The sequence below is a fragment of the Manis pentadactyla genome, chromosome 8 (assembly GCF_030020395.1).
Source record: "Manis pentadactyla isolate mManPen7 chromosome 8, mManPen7.hap1, whole genome shotgun sequence".
NCBI classification, from domain to species: Eukaryota; Metazoa; Chordata; class Mammalia; order Pholidota; family Manidae; genus Manis; species Manis pentadactyla.
Genome location: NC_080026.1, coordinates 61,598,381 through 61,613,538, shown reverse-complemented (window position 1 = coordinate 61,613,538; position 15,158 = coordinate 61,598,381). Strand labels below are relative to the sequence as shown.

Genomic DNA, 15,158 nt, shown 5'->3' with positions numbered 1-15,158 from the left:
AGCATCCTGCCAAGTAGTCTTAGACAAAGAGTCTGCTTCTAGGGAAAAAGAAGAAGAAAGAAACAGAATAATAGCCTCTTGGTTCTGTTTCTCTGAAGAACCTTGACTAATACACCGTCTATCCATTTGTTCGATTAACTCTTAGAATAAATTTGTAGGAGAGAAAGAGGCAGACAAAAGCATATGTACCTTCTTAATTTTGACACATACCGCTGAGTTTCCACTCAGAAAGGTTGTGCTCATTGCATTCCCAAACAGCACCATTTCTCAGTCTTCTTACCTTCAGATCAATCCTATTGAATTTTCCCATAAGGTTCTGATTCTAGGGTCTTGATTCAAGAAGTCTCTCCCCACTTAAGATTACAAAATTCTCCTGTATTTCCTTCTGATACTTCTTTGGTTTTTATTTTATATTTAAGTCATCTGATAAGGACCTAAATTCATTACTGTTGTTGTAATCTTTGTTATTAGTATTTTGCCAAGTATGCAACTAGTTGTGTTAATATATTTTACTGACTAATAAACCCCACTACACTGATTTAAATACCAATTTTTACTATTTCAGACATCTTCCTGCATATATACATCTGCTTCAGGATGTATGTTTCTGCTCCTTCTCTCCCCATTGACCCGTCTCCTCTGAGGGTCAAGGTTATCCTGACCACTGAAACATCATTATATGCTTTAAAAGCTAAACAGCAATTACCAGACAATTGTCCTCTTTTTTTCCAGAATTTTCTTGGCTTTCCTTGCATGTTTCACTTCCAGATTAACTTTAGAATCTTTGGGGTATGTTTTGGGGAGAAAAAAAGAAACTGTGATGGGATAGTGACGAGGATTATACTAAGTTTGCATGCTAATGAAAGAACTGACATCTATTTTTATTATGTTATGTTATCATGCTATGCCATGAGCAAATAACGCCATGTCCAAAAGGGATTTAGCAAGTTTATCTCTTTTTGCAGAAGTTTCTGGAACAGATTCAATAAAATAATTATCTGTTCCTTAAGTTTCAGCCACATACCCAAAGTTATTATCCTCTAAACAGCCTGTAGTTGCAGTTCTGATTTTCTCTGTGACAAAGACTTGTATTTAAAAGTATTTTTGAGCTTCCAACATGTGCCTGCTTAACCTTCTGTCATTTATTTCTAGTTTTGTTTTATTTGCAAATATTTTTTAACTTTCCACTTGACCCATGTCCACAGTTCTGCAAACTTTGTGTGTGCACTGCACATCACAGCAGCTCTCCTGCTAGTGTCCCCATCACACATATGTGGATGTCCAAAGACTATGGATCTAACCTTGGCTTCTCCTCTTTGTATTCACCATCTTCATACCTCTACAATTTTCCTTTCCCTGTGGGAGGATTTTTATATTATGTTTTAATAGCTGTACGAAAATCATCAACCCATTATTTGCTCATGCAAGTTTCTGCAACACCTAATCTGTTGATCATTGCTTCTGTGCCATTTTCATTTTTGATAGCTATGTTTTTCATCTAAATCCACAAATTTCTTGCCACAGATTGTCCTCCTTCATAAATTCACAGTACTCTTACCTTCTTTTGAGATTCCACATCTAGATCTTCAAATGATTTCTCTTTTTCTCTTACAGTCAATCTGCTGCTCTGGCTCCAGATGAAGGCAGCTGTGTGGTGGTTTTCCCTGCCAGCGTCTCCTTACAGAGGGAGGGCCACACAGCCTTGGGAGGGGTCTGATGCGGAGACGATGGCTGGCTTCCTCTTAGAATCTCTCAAGCTAAGATCAAAGAACAGAGAAGCTGGGATTACTAGGCACTCCCTTTCTCCAGGTGAGTTTCCAGTGGTGTGTGGGAGTAGGGATGGATTTAGAATTGGAGATAGAGGTAACAGCAGGTGTCCGTTCAGTGCTAAAAGGCTCCTTTTCTGTATTTCCTGGGAGTGCTGACAAGACCACTTTGTTAGGAGCAGGGCCATGCCTGCCCCCACTTTGACTTCACCTGGACGTCTCTCTCCACCATGGCATATATAAGTGGATGGACAAAACCCTGAACTCTCTCCCTTGACATTTGGGTCTACCCCCACACCCACACCAATACCCATAACCCTGTTTCCTCTTATTCCATAAATTTCAAGTCTTCTTGTCTCTCTTCCTAGGATACCAAACAGATGTTCTCTAAAACATTCTTCTCTTTCCTGTAAATGATTTTAGAGACCTGCTCTTTCTCTAAGTTCTCCAGATAATATGCTATTTTCTTTGAACTCCACAGTAATTCCACGGTTCTTTCTGATGTTTGTTCATACAAGGAAAAATCCCATCGCAGCCTGGCATCTGCGCACTGACCCAAATTGTGAATTGCCCTGGGTCACCGCCACATCCTTCCCCTTGAGGAGCTCAACAGCCCACCCGGGACTGTCTGGAGAGCTGATAAACAGGGCCCTCAGCCTGGTTTTCACTTCAGAGCCGTCCCAGGGTAGCGGTGGTGGCAACTGCCAGGTCCTACGGTCAGGGAATCAGATGCAGTCTAGTGATCTTTTCAGGCTCTGTGGTGAAGAGAATCCACCCATCACATCCTCCCACTCCCATATAACCCCCTTTAGCTTTCTCTCTTTCTCTTTTTGCACATAAAGATAATGTTACAGTTCATTTTGCTACATACAAAGCACCATGCTGGGGACTTCGCTCACATTACTCCAGTTAACCTTCATGGCGGCTCTAGAGGTGACTGCCAAGACCGCCACTCCCATTCGATAGGTGGGGGACTGAGCTGAAGGACTTGAGTGACTTGGCCGGGCCACCCAGCTGGTGCCTGGTAAGCAAGGACTCAATCCTGATTACCACAGATCATCCCTTTCTGGAGGGGCTCCAGAATCAGAGGCCCACAGAGCCCCTCACATTGCCCTTTGTCCCACTGAGTCACAGGCTGGGTGGCGTCATCTCAGGATTAACAAAAGCAGAGCAGGCGTGAGGGTCCAGCTCGCCTCTGCTCCTGTTACATCGCCATGAGGTTTAGGGGTGGCTCCTGGATTCTTGGATCGAGGTGGTCCCACCAGGGGTACAGAACAGCCACTGGGGCAAGCAAAGAGCAGTCCTGTTTCTATGTGGCTGTCTTCGGTGGCCTGGCTTGGGGGACAGAGCCTGAATGTTTCGGAATGGATTTCTCAGCCTCCCTCTCTCTGTGACACAGACTTAGGTTCTCATCACTGGTTTCCAGGGATTTCGTGTACCTTCAGGGCATTTGAACAGAGGCAGGAGGTCGGCCTGGTGTCCAGTCCTCCACATTGACCAGGCACTCTCTGAAGCAGTTGACTTGATTTACCTTTGTGCTTGGTCTTGGCCTGCCACCTGACCTCAGGGCCAGACATCTGCTGCTCTTTTCCCACGTTCTGTCATTTTCCTTCCGGCTATGTCTGGTTCGCCTTCAGCTCTGCAGAGATGGTCAGGCCATCATTTCATACACCATCCTGCAAGGTTTACTAATGGATCAAACTCAACCCACTCCAATCTGAGTTCACTTTTCCCTCCACAGTCCCACTCCCTGCATGCCTGTACATGCCTTGCAGTGACTACACTCCTCCCAGGTGCACAGGCCAGAACCAAGCTTCCTTCTCTCTCAGCCTCGGCCAGTTGAGGGCTGGATCATGTGACTCCACCCCACATTCCCACACCTCCTCCTGCCTTCTTCCATCTCACCTGCCATCAGCCAGGATTAGCCTCCTGAACGATCTTCTTGCGTCCAGCCTCTTAAAGCTCGGAAGGAGTCTTCCTCCACCACTACGGGACATCCAGCAACATGCTCCACATCACACTAGCCCACGTGTATCCCCACCAGGCGGTGCAGATATGTGCCTGGCATCCACAGCTAATGTTCAAGCCTCTCCCTGACCTCTGCTTTCATCTCCCACCCCACTTACACCTGATTCCTACAGCCCAGTAGGGCCTGGCCTCCCACCCACCACCTCCCCAACACCCTGCACCCCTCTGTGGAAGGGTCACCCCACCAGGAACGTGCCTCCCCAAACTGCATCTGCTCATCAACATTCAGAGCCCAGGTGGATTGCTACCTCTCGGTGGATCCCACCCCTACCTGTCACCTATAACCTACTACCTGCAAGTTTCAACTAACCGATCCCAGCTTGTGATACAGAGCTCCACTTAGCTGTCTATTTGTTCTGCTTTGAAGACTACCCTCTAGTACATCTTTGTGCATCTGAGCTGGGACAGGCTGCAACCCAGTGGACATGCAGCACTTGGAGTGGACATGCTCACAGCCGGTGCAGTGTCCTTGCCCTGCTGATTCTCTCAGGAGCAGTCTTAATAGTAGGAGCACATATTGAATTAACTGGCCATGAAAAGGATATAAGATAAAACGTATCGTATATAAGGAATAATCACACATAACAATCATTAACAATAGTGGCAACTGATTTAATGGAAAAGATTGACTTCTGATTATTAGTAACATTAATATTAATAACTTATCATAAGAAACATTGCTGGGGAGGAGGTTGGTTTATCTCCAGAGCTGACTGCCCCAGAGCGGGGATAGAAAATGGGAAATAGAAAGATGTGATTATCAGGGCAAAAGGCGAGAGAGGAGACCACGAAGGGCCAGAGGCCATGGGGTGCAATCTGTCACCCTCCACTCTCCTAGCAGGTCGCCCCCTCACCACTGTCCTAGCTAAACTGCAGCCAGCAGCAGCCACCATGATGACTAGCACTGGAGGTAAGTGAGCCCGGTACGTGTAGCCCTTCCTCACATCCAGTGTCTCTCTCTGTCCCACAACCACCCCAGGGGTACTGGGACCAGGGAAACTGAATCCCAGAGATATAGAGTGAAAACTGAGACCTCGTCCTGTCTGACCCCAATTGGTACACTCACCTCCCCTTCCTGGCCACTTGAAGGGAAGCCCTGCTGGTAGCTAATAGGAATGAGGCTGCTAGTGGGCCCTGGAAACCACAGAGGAGGGCAGCAAGGACAGTGCGACTCCACTGCCCGGCGTCATGCCTCCAGCAGAGAGCAGGTGGGTGTGCGGAGCCCAGGCCCCACTCTCCTCCCTCGAGGGCCCGTTGGCACAGGAGGACCTGGCCATGAGGTTGGGAAAGATGGGTGATATCTCAATGGTTAAAACAGACTGGAATGGCCTGTGTGAGAAGCCAAGCTGCCTCTCAGAGTCAAAACAGTCAAGAATCATCTTCTTGACAACCTTCATTCTCAAAAGCCCATATATACTCAAGTGAGTGCATCAGCCATTCTCTTGAAAAGCTTATTTGTTGGCAGCTATCTGGTCACACACAGCAAAATCCTGGTCATTCCAAAACTGAATCCATAAATGTGCTGAGCTGCTGAGCTCCCTGAGAGGCCACCATGGGGTTCATGTGTGAGCGACTGAGCAGTCGGTGAACATGCTGGAAGCGCCTTGTGTGGCTGAGAAGGTTGTGGGGGAAGGGTGCTGCGGGGGAGTGTGGGAGAAGTCCATCCTTCAGGCGACCTCAGGTCCCTGCTTCAGACTTTGGGTGTGAATGCTCGCCTCCAACACTAAACCTAATTTGGCAAGTTATACGACTTACCTCTGGGTTTTTCTCTCAGAAATGAGAGGACCAGACATGGAGGACTGGGGTGACTTTGAACACTCCCACCCTCTCTGTGTAGTTAGGTTCCAGGCACCTCAGTATGAGAAAACCCCTGCAGACCTCCTCTAACTCACCTCAAATCCCAGCAATTAATTTATTGTTGCTTCCTTCTACTTTTGCTAGACCTGGTCTTCCTCTTACTGATGGTGGAGTGCGTTACTCTTTTCCCAGGAAGTTTTTCTTTGAGCGAAAGAGAAAGGAAGAAACAAGAAACAGCTCTGTGGACATAATGAACACCTCACAACCATTCTCAATGAACAAGCAGTGCCGCTCCTCAGACCAGCGAGGCCTGCAAGAACTACTGCAGATACTCCAAAGAAGACTGTGGTTCGAGGGAAGCCACAGTGCCTCTAGCAGACCAGGGAGGACCTAAGAGATTGCCATCTTTCACTCAAGAGAAGGGCTTCTAAGAACCACCTTATGGTTTCAGCTTCACTTTCCATTTCTTTTTTCTGCACTGACAAGCTAACTTGAGTTAGACTCACCTTAGGAACTGGCTGTTAGTAAGGGCTGGCACTGATTTTGCAAAGGAAAACAACTAACAAAGTATGAATTACATCTTGGTGAAATCCCTGATGAATCCTGGGCAGAACTAACCTGATTATGTCCTCCTCTGGTGTGGAGGTCAGTGCTGTGCCAGGAGTCAGGCTATCTATAGAGGGCCAGAAGGCAGTACACAATTATTTAGAATTCTCCTACTTCTTTTGCATTATCTGGGGGAGCCAGACTGTACATCTCTGGGGTCTATTTTGCTCTTAATGTTGTAAATATAAATTATAAGGAAAATTAATTTTCACCTGCTGCTACTGCTAAAATTAATCCTGTCTTGCTGGCCAGCACCTCATTCCCCAAGCCCTTGATGTTGCAGTTCCTCAGATTAAGTCTTAGAGTCTCTTCTTGCTTGGTTCCCTACCCCTGGGCAGGCTCTTCCTATCCTGTATGTGTCCACAACCTCCATATTGATGAATTCAGAGGCACAAATATATGCACCAAGATGCTTTCCCTGTGTCTCCATTTGGATTTCTCATAGTCATCCCCAAATGCCCCATAGTGATGGCCTCTCCCGCCCTCAAGCTGATCCTCCTGTAAAGTCAGCAATATTATAAGCCAGTAGCTCATGCTGAAGACCAGGAAGTTATCCTGGACACCTTCTTCATTCTCATCCAGCCCAGTCCTTCCATCTAATAATTCTGATCTCTTCCACCTCTAAAAGGGCTCAAACCTATTCCCCCCTTTCCTCCTCCACCAACACCCTAGGTTGAACCATGAATTTCCTGGACACCTGTAATCAACCATCCCCCTTTGTGCCCCTGCTCTTATCTGTCCTCAAGAGAAGCTGGAATGATATATTAGAGAACCAATTGGGTCACACCACTTGCTTTAACTCTGGTGGTATTCTCTTCAATTTAGGATGGAATCCAAAGCCCCACCAGACCACTCTCACCTGCCCATCACATCTCCTGTCACCCTCATCCTTGCTCACAGGATCCAGCCTCACAGTCCTTTTAGTGCTTGAAACGTGGGTGCCTTCTCCTGCCCCAGCACTTTCCCCATCATGTTCTCTCTGCCTGCCATGCTTTTCCTCCCCATCTTTGCCTGACCTGTGCTCGGCTCCTCCTCAGCCATCCATCCAGGGGTCATCTCCTCAGGGAGCCTTTCCCTGCCACTCATTCTACTCTAGGATGCCTTTAGTCAGCGCCTTTTATTTCCTCACATCATTTAGCACACAGTTTAATTACATTTATTTCCACTATTAGTCACTTGCCTTTACTACTAAGCTGTGAGCTCTGTGAGGGCAAGCATGCCTGCTGTGCTCATCACCCTGTCCAGCTGTTTTTCCCCAAAACTGGTGCTTAATAAGCATCAAGAAATACCTGTGCACTAAATGAACAACTCTGATTACCTGACTCTTGGAATATTGCAACAAAGATGACTTCAAAGCTCATTCAACATGTTACCAAAAGAAAATGCAAAATGGCACAGGCACAAAGCATTTACAACATCACACGTAGTAGAAAAATACGGAAATGCCCTCAAAGCCCATGAGCTGGGGACGAGCTAAATAAACTTTGGTACATCTGCACAATGAATGACTATACAGTTCTAAAGAGGATGAGGGAGATCTTTAGACATTGTTATGTTAAAAAACAACAGGCAAGGTGCTGAACAGTATACTACCTTTTATCTGGGAAAGGAGACAGCATGAATATGTGTGCACCTGTTTTCTTTTATTTAATAAATGAAAAGAAGAAAGCAAAACTTAACTTTTTAAAAATGTTTACCTGAGAGAAAGAGAAAACAGGATACAGTGGGCAGACCCAGAAGCCAGAATTCTCAGATATACCTGTTTCACAGTTTTGACTTTGGAATCTTGTTGACATGTTACACAGTTACAAAATAACATTAAATAAAGAGAAAAAATCCCTATAAACCCCCAAAAAATAAAGGAATTGAACAAAATTGTATATCAAGTTGTTGTTTTATTTTACCACACAGAGAAGAACTCTTTTAAGTAAATTCAAAACACAGTAATGGACCAGCTCATCTCTGCTGGATGTATCTTAAGGACAAAAAGAATATAAAGAGGAGGAGCCAAGATGGTGGCGTGAGTAGAGCAGTGAAAATATCCTCCCAAAACCATGTATATTTTTGAAAATACAACAAATACAACTATCCCTAAAAGAGAGACCAGAAGATAGAGGACAAAAGCCAGGCTGCATCTACACCTGCAAGAACACAGTGCCTCATGAAGGGGGTAAGATACAAGTTGTGGCCCAGCGGGACCTGAGCTCCCCTCACCCCAGCTCCCGGCAGGAGGAGAGGAGTCAGAGCGGGGAGGGAGAGGAGCCCAGGACTGCTAAAGACCCAGCCCTAACCATCTGCACTGGGAGCACAAACACACATTGCGTGGGGTGCTGGATACTAGGGAAATGGAACAGTAAAACCTGTGAGCAGGTCCCCACAGCCAGCACCCCTGGGACAAAGAAAAGCGAGTGCTTTCTGAAAGTCTTAAAGGGACAGGGACCCCACAGCTGGACAGAAGCATCCAGGGACATTCAGCCCAGCAGCTGGGAATCCCAGGAACTCCGGGCACCCTAACCCCCTGGCAGCAGCGAAGCTCTGAGGCCCCTCACGGTGATAAACAGCCTCCCGCCCATTTCCCCTCTGATGCAGCTCGGCCACAGAGGAGCACCAGCCTGAGAGCAGGCAAGCCCACAGCAACTGCAGAGCTTACTCCACAGCAGCCGGGCAAGAATCAGAGACCCCATATGCGCACAGTTGCCCAGCACAAGCCACTTGGGGTCGCTGTTCTCCCAGGAGAGGAGGGACACAAACCAGCAAGAAGGGACGTTCTCCCAGCCGACACACGCACCAGCTCCCCACAACTACCTCTATCACCATGAAAAGGCAGAAGAATTTGATCCAGACCAAAATCATAGAGACAACCCCTGAGAAGTAGCTTGGAGAGATAGACCTAACCAATGTCCCTGAAAAAGAATTAAACTTAAAGGTCATAACCATGCTGATAGAGCTGCAGAAAAAAAATGCAAGAGCTAACAGACAAAGTAGGGAGGGAGACTACAGAAATAAAACAATCTCTGGAAGGATTTAAAAGCAGAATGGATGAGGTGCAAGAGGCCATTGATGGAATAGAAACCAGAGAACAGGAACGCATAGAAGCTGACACAGAGAGAGATAAAAGGATCTCCAGGAATGAAACAATATTAAGAGAACTGTGTGACCAATCCAAAAGGAACAATATCTGCATTATAGGGGTACCAGAAGAAGAAGAGAGAGAAAAAGGGATAGAAAGTGTCTTTGAAGAAATAATTGCTGAGAACTTCCCCAAACTCGTGAAGGAAATAGTCGCTCAGACCACAGAAGTACACAGAACTCCCAACACGAGGGAACCAAGGAGGACAACACCAAGACACATAATAATTAAAATGGCAAATATCAAGGACAAGGACAGAGTTTTAAAGGCAGCCAGAGAGAGGAAAAAGGTCACCTACAAAGGAAAACCTATCAGGCTATTATCAGACTTCTCAACAGAAACCTTACAGGCCAGAAGAGAATGGCATGATATATTTAATGCAATGAAACAGAAGGGCTTGAACCAAGAATACTATATCCAGCACGATTATCATTTAAATATGAAGGAAGGATTAAACAATTCCCAGACAAGCAAAAGTTGAGGGAATTTGCCTCCCACAAGCCACTTCTACAGGGTATTTTAGAGGGACTGCTCTAGATGGAAGCACCCCTAAGGCTAAACAGATGTCACCAGAGAAAATAAAATCACAGCAAAGAAAGCAGACCAACCAAATACTAACTAAAGGCAAAAAATAAAATCAACTACCCACAAAAGCAGTCAAAGGAAACACAAAAGAGCACAGAATAAAACACCCAACATATAAAGAATGGAGGAGGAGTAAAAAGAAGGGAGGAAAATAAAGAATCATCAGACAGTGTTTATAATAGCTCAATAAGTGAGTTAAGTTAGACAGTAAGATAGTAAAGAAGCTAACCTTAAACCTTTGGGAAGCATGAATCTAAAGCCTGCAATGACAATAAGTACATATCTTTCAATAATCAAACCAAACGTAAATGGATTGAATGCACCAATCAAAAGACACAGAGTAATAGAATGGATAAAAAAGCAAGACCCATCTATATGTTGCTTACAGGAGATGCACCTCAAACCCAAAGACATGCACAGACTAAAAGTCAACGGAGGGAAAAACATATTTCATGCAAACAAGGAAAAAAAGCAGGTGTTGCAGTACTTGTATCAAACAAAATACACTTCAAAACAAAAAAAGTAACAGGAGATAAAGGAGGACATCATATAATGATAAAGGGGGAAGTCCAACAAGAGGATATAACCATTACAAATATATATGCAACCAACACAGGAGCACCAGCACATGTGAAACAAATACAAACAGAACTAAAGGAGGAAATAGAATGCAATGCACTCATTTTAGGAGACTTCAACACACCACTCACTCCAAAGGATAGATCCGCCAGACAGAAAATAAGTAAGGACACAGAGGCACTGAACAACACACAAGAACAGACCGACCTAATAGACATCTATAGAACTCTACATCCAAAAGCAACAGGATACACATTCTTCTCAAGTGCACACGGAACATTCTCCAGAATAGACCACCTATTAGGCCACAAAAAGAGCCTCAGTAAATTCAAAAAGATTGAAATTCTACCAACCAACTTCTCAGACCACAAAGGTATAAAACTAGAAATAAATTGTACAAAGAAGGTAAAAAGGCTCACAAACACTTGGAGGCTTAACAACACGCTCCTAAATAATCAATGGATCAATAACCAAATTAAAATAGAGATAAAGCAATATATGGAAACAAATGACAACAACAACACAAAGCCCCAACCTCTGTGGGATGCAGCAAAAGCAGTCTTAAGAAGAAAGTATATAGCAATCCAGGCATATTTAAATAAGGAAGAACAATCCCAAATGAATAGTCTAACATCACAATTATCGAAATTGGAAAAAAAAGAACACATGAGGCCTAAAGTCAGCAGAAAGAGGGACATAATAAAGATCAGAGAAGGAATAAATAAAATTGAGAAGAATAAAACAATAGCAAAAATCAATGAAACTAAGAGCTGGTTCTCTGAGAAAATAAACAAAATAGACAAGCCTCTAGCCAGACTTATTAAGAGAAAAAGAGAATCAACACACATCAACAGAATCAGAAATGAGAATGGAAAAATCACAACAGACACCACAGAAATACAAAGAATTATTAGAGAATACTATGAAAACCTATATGCTAACAAGCTAGAAAACGTAGAAGAAATGGACAACTTCCTAGAAAAATACAACCTTCCAAGACTGACCAAGGAAGAAACACAAAATCTAAACAAACCAATTACCAGCAACGAAATTGAAGTGGTATTCAAAAAACAACTCAAGAACAAAACCCCTGGGCCAGATGGATTTACCGCAGAATTTTATCAGACATACAGAGAAGATTTAATACACATTCTCCTTAAAGTTTTCCAAAAAATAGAAGAGGAGGGAATACTCCCAAACTCATTCTATGAAGCCAACATCACCCTAATACCAAAACCAGGCAAAGACCCCACCAAAAAAGAAAACTACAGACCAATATCTCTGATGAACGTAGATGCAAAAATACTCAACAACATATTAGCAAACCAAATTCAGAAATACACCAAAAGGATCATACACCATGATCAAGTGGGATTCACCCCAGAGACGCAAGGATCGTACAACATTAAAAAATCCATAAACATCATCCAATGCATAAATAAAAAGGACAAAAACCACATGATTCTCTCTATAGATGCTGAAAAAGCATTCAAGAGAAATCAACATTCATTCATTATAAAAACTCTCAGCAAAATGGGTATACAGGGCTAGTACCTCAACATAATAAAGGCCATATGTGATAAACAGCCAACATCATACTGAACAGCGAGAAGCTGAAAACTTTTCCTCTGAGATCGGGAACTAGACAGGGATGCCCACTCTCCCCACTGCTATTTAACATAGTACTGGAGGTCCTTGCCACAGCAATTAGACAAAACAAAGAAATACAAGGAATCCGGATTGGTAAAGAAGAAGTTAAACTGTCACTATTTGCAGATGACATGATATTATACATAAAAAACCCTAAAGGATCCACTCCAAAACCACTAGAACTGATATCAGAATTCAGCAAAGTTGCAGGATACAAACTGAACACACAGCAATCTGTGGCTTTCCTATACACTAACAATGAACTAATAGAAAGAGAAATCAGGAAAACAATTTCACTCACAATTGCATCAAAAAGAATAAAATACCTAGGAATAAACCTAACCAAAGAAGTGAAAGACCTATACCCTGAAAACTATAAGACACTCTTAAGAGAAGTTAAAGAGGACACTAACAAATGGAAACTCATCCCATGCTCTTGGCTAGGAAGAATTAATATTGTCAAAATTGCCATCCTGCCCAAAGCAATATACAGATTTGATGCAATCCCTATCAAATTACCATCAACATTCTTCAACGAACTGGAACAAATAGTTCAAAAATTCATATGGAAAAACCAAAGATCCCGAATAGCCAAAGCAATCCTGAGAAAGAATAATAAAGTGGCGGGAATCTCACTCCCCAACTTCAAGCTCTGCTACAAAGCCATCGTAATCAAGACAATTTGGTACTGGCACAAGAACAGAGCCACAGACCAGTGGAACAGATTAGAGACTCCAGACATTAACCCAAACATATATGGTCAATTAATATTCGATAAAGGAGCCATGGACATACAATGGGGAAATGACAGTCTCTTCAACAGATGGTGCTGGCAGAACTGGACAGCTACATGTAAGAGAATGAAACTGGATCACTGTCTAACCCCATACACAAAAGTAAATTCAAAATGGATCAAAGACCTGAATGTAAGTCATGAAAAAATAAAACTCTTAGAAAAAAAACATAAGCAAAAATCTCTTTGACATAAACATGAGTGACTTCTTCATGAACATATCTCCCCGGGCAAGGGAAACAAAAGCAAAATGAATGAGTGGGACTATATCAAGCTGAAAAGCTTCTGTACAGAAAAGGACACCATCAATAGAACAAAAAGGCATCCTACAGTATGGGAGAATATATTCATAAATGACAGATCCAATAAAGGGTTGACATCCAAAATATATAAAGAGCTCACACACCTCAACAAACAAAAAGCAAATAATCCAATTAAAAAGTGGGCAGAGGAGCTGAACAGACAGTTCTCCAAAGAAGAAATTCAGATGGCCAACAGACACATGAAAAGATGTTCCACATCGCTAGTCATCAGAGAGATGCAAATTAAAACCACAATGAGATATCACCTCACACCAGTAAGGATTGCCACCATCCAAAAGACAAACAACAACAAATGCTGGCAAGGTTGTAGAGAAAGGGGAACCCTCCTACACTGCTGGTGGGAATGTAAATTAGTTCAACCGTTGTGGAATGTAGTATGGAGGTTCCTCAAAGAGCTCAAAATAGAATTACCATTTGATGCAGGAATTCCCCTTCTAGGAATTTACCCTAAGAATGCAGCAACCCAGTTTGAAAGAAACAGATGCACCCCTATGTTTATCGCAGCACTATTTACAATAGCCAAGAAATGGAAGCAACCTAATTGTCCATCAGTAGATGAATGGATAAAGAAGATGTGGTACATATACACAATGGAATATTATTCAGCCATAAGAGGAAAACAAGTCCTACCATTTGCAACAACATAGATGGAGCTAGAGGGTATTATGCTCAGTGAAATAAGCCAGGTGGAGAAAGACAAGTACCAAATGATTTCACTCATATGTGGAGTATAAGAGCAAAGAAAAACTGAAGGGAAAAAACAGCAGCAGAATCACAGAACTCAAGAATGGACTAATAGTTACCAAAGGGAAAGGGACTGGGGAGAATGGGTGGGAAGGGAGGGATAGGGGTGGGAAAAAAGAAAGGGGGCATTACGATTAGCATGTGTAGCGGCGGGGGGCATGGGGAGGACTGCAGAACACAGAGAAGACAAGTAGTGATTCTATAGCATCTTGCTATGCTGATGGACAGTGACTGTAATGGGGTTTGTGTGGAGGACTTGGTGAAGCGGGGAGCCTCGTAAACATAATATCCTTCATGTAATTGTAGATTAATGATAACAAAATTAAAAGAAAAAAGTAATAATACAAAGAAAATTTTTAAAGGATTCAGTAGTCTTATTTTTATTAGTAATACATGATGCTGTTGAAATTGTGATATTCAAACTATACAAACACACATATACACATAGATACCCTCAGTGTTACTTAGAATCAAGAACTTTGAGTGTCAGAGTAAAGAAAATTAACATTAAATCAAATAAGTTAAATTAAATCCTTATAACCATAAATTTGATTTAGAATACATGAACTCATAAAGTATTTTCCTTTTTAAATAAAAAGAAATATGTATTTTCTAAATCCATGGAAATATTTCCACTAAAAGTACCTAGAAGCAATGAGAACTAAATAGTAATAATTATCCTTAGCATGTCAACTTCAGTATTTCACATCTCAGCAGAAAATACATGAGCTGATTCTGGACTATCTTATCATGCTAGAAAACAAGGAAGCTAACTGGGACTGCCAAGGAAATGTTAAAAGGACCCAAGCAGCCAATTTGTAAGAATTCTTATTGGCAAACAATGGGGCGATTGAAGCATCAAAACCATCGGTGCTCATATGAGTTGAACTAGATCAAAGAATTTAAAACCCATGAGTCCATAATGATAACAAAATGATGACACTGGTCAAACGGGAGATGGCTAGAACAACAACTCATTACTCTGAATACTAGTAAGTAAATGGAAAGAAGCAAGCTTTTATCTGGACATTCTTACGCAAACTGTCTTTCAGGGAAACCAACCGATGACCAAAAGTTCTTATTTGTAGAATAATTTCAACTCATAAATGCAGAAAAGAATATTGTGTCAGAGCATCACCATTTTTCAACCCTCATTA

General features: G+C 42.8%; 1 long non-coding RNA gene across 1 annotated transcript; it reads left to right on the top strand.

Annotated features, from left to right (window-relative positions):
- The first annotated feature begins 1,619 nt into the window (after window positions 1-1,619).
- LOC130684561 (uncharacterized) lies at window positions 1,620-8,030 on the top strand. The gene is made up of 3 exons (XR_008998868.1): window positions 1,620-1,809; window positions 4,633-4,704; window positions 5,736-8,030. It is a non-coding gene; the product is annotated as an uncharacterized LOC130684561 (long non-coding RNA).
- Window positions 8,031-15,158: the final 7,128 nt, after the last annotated feature.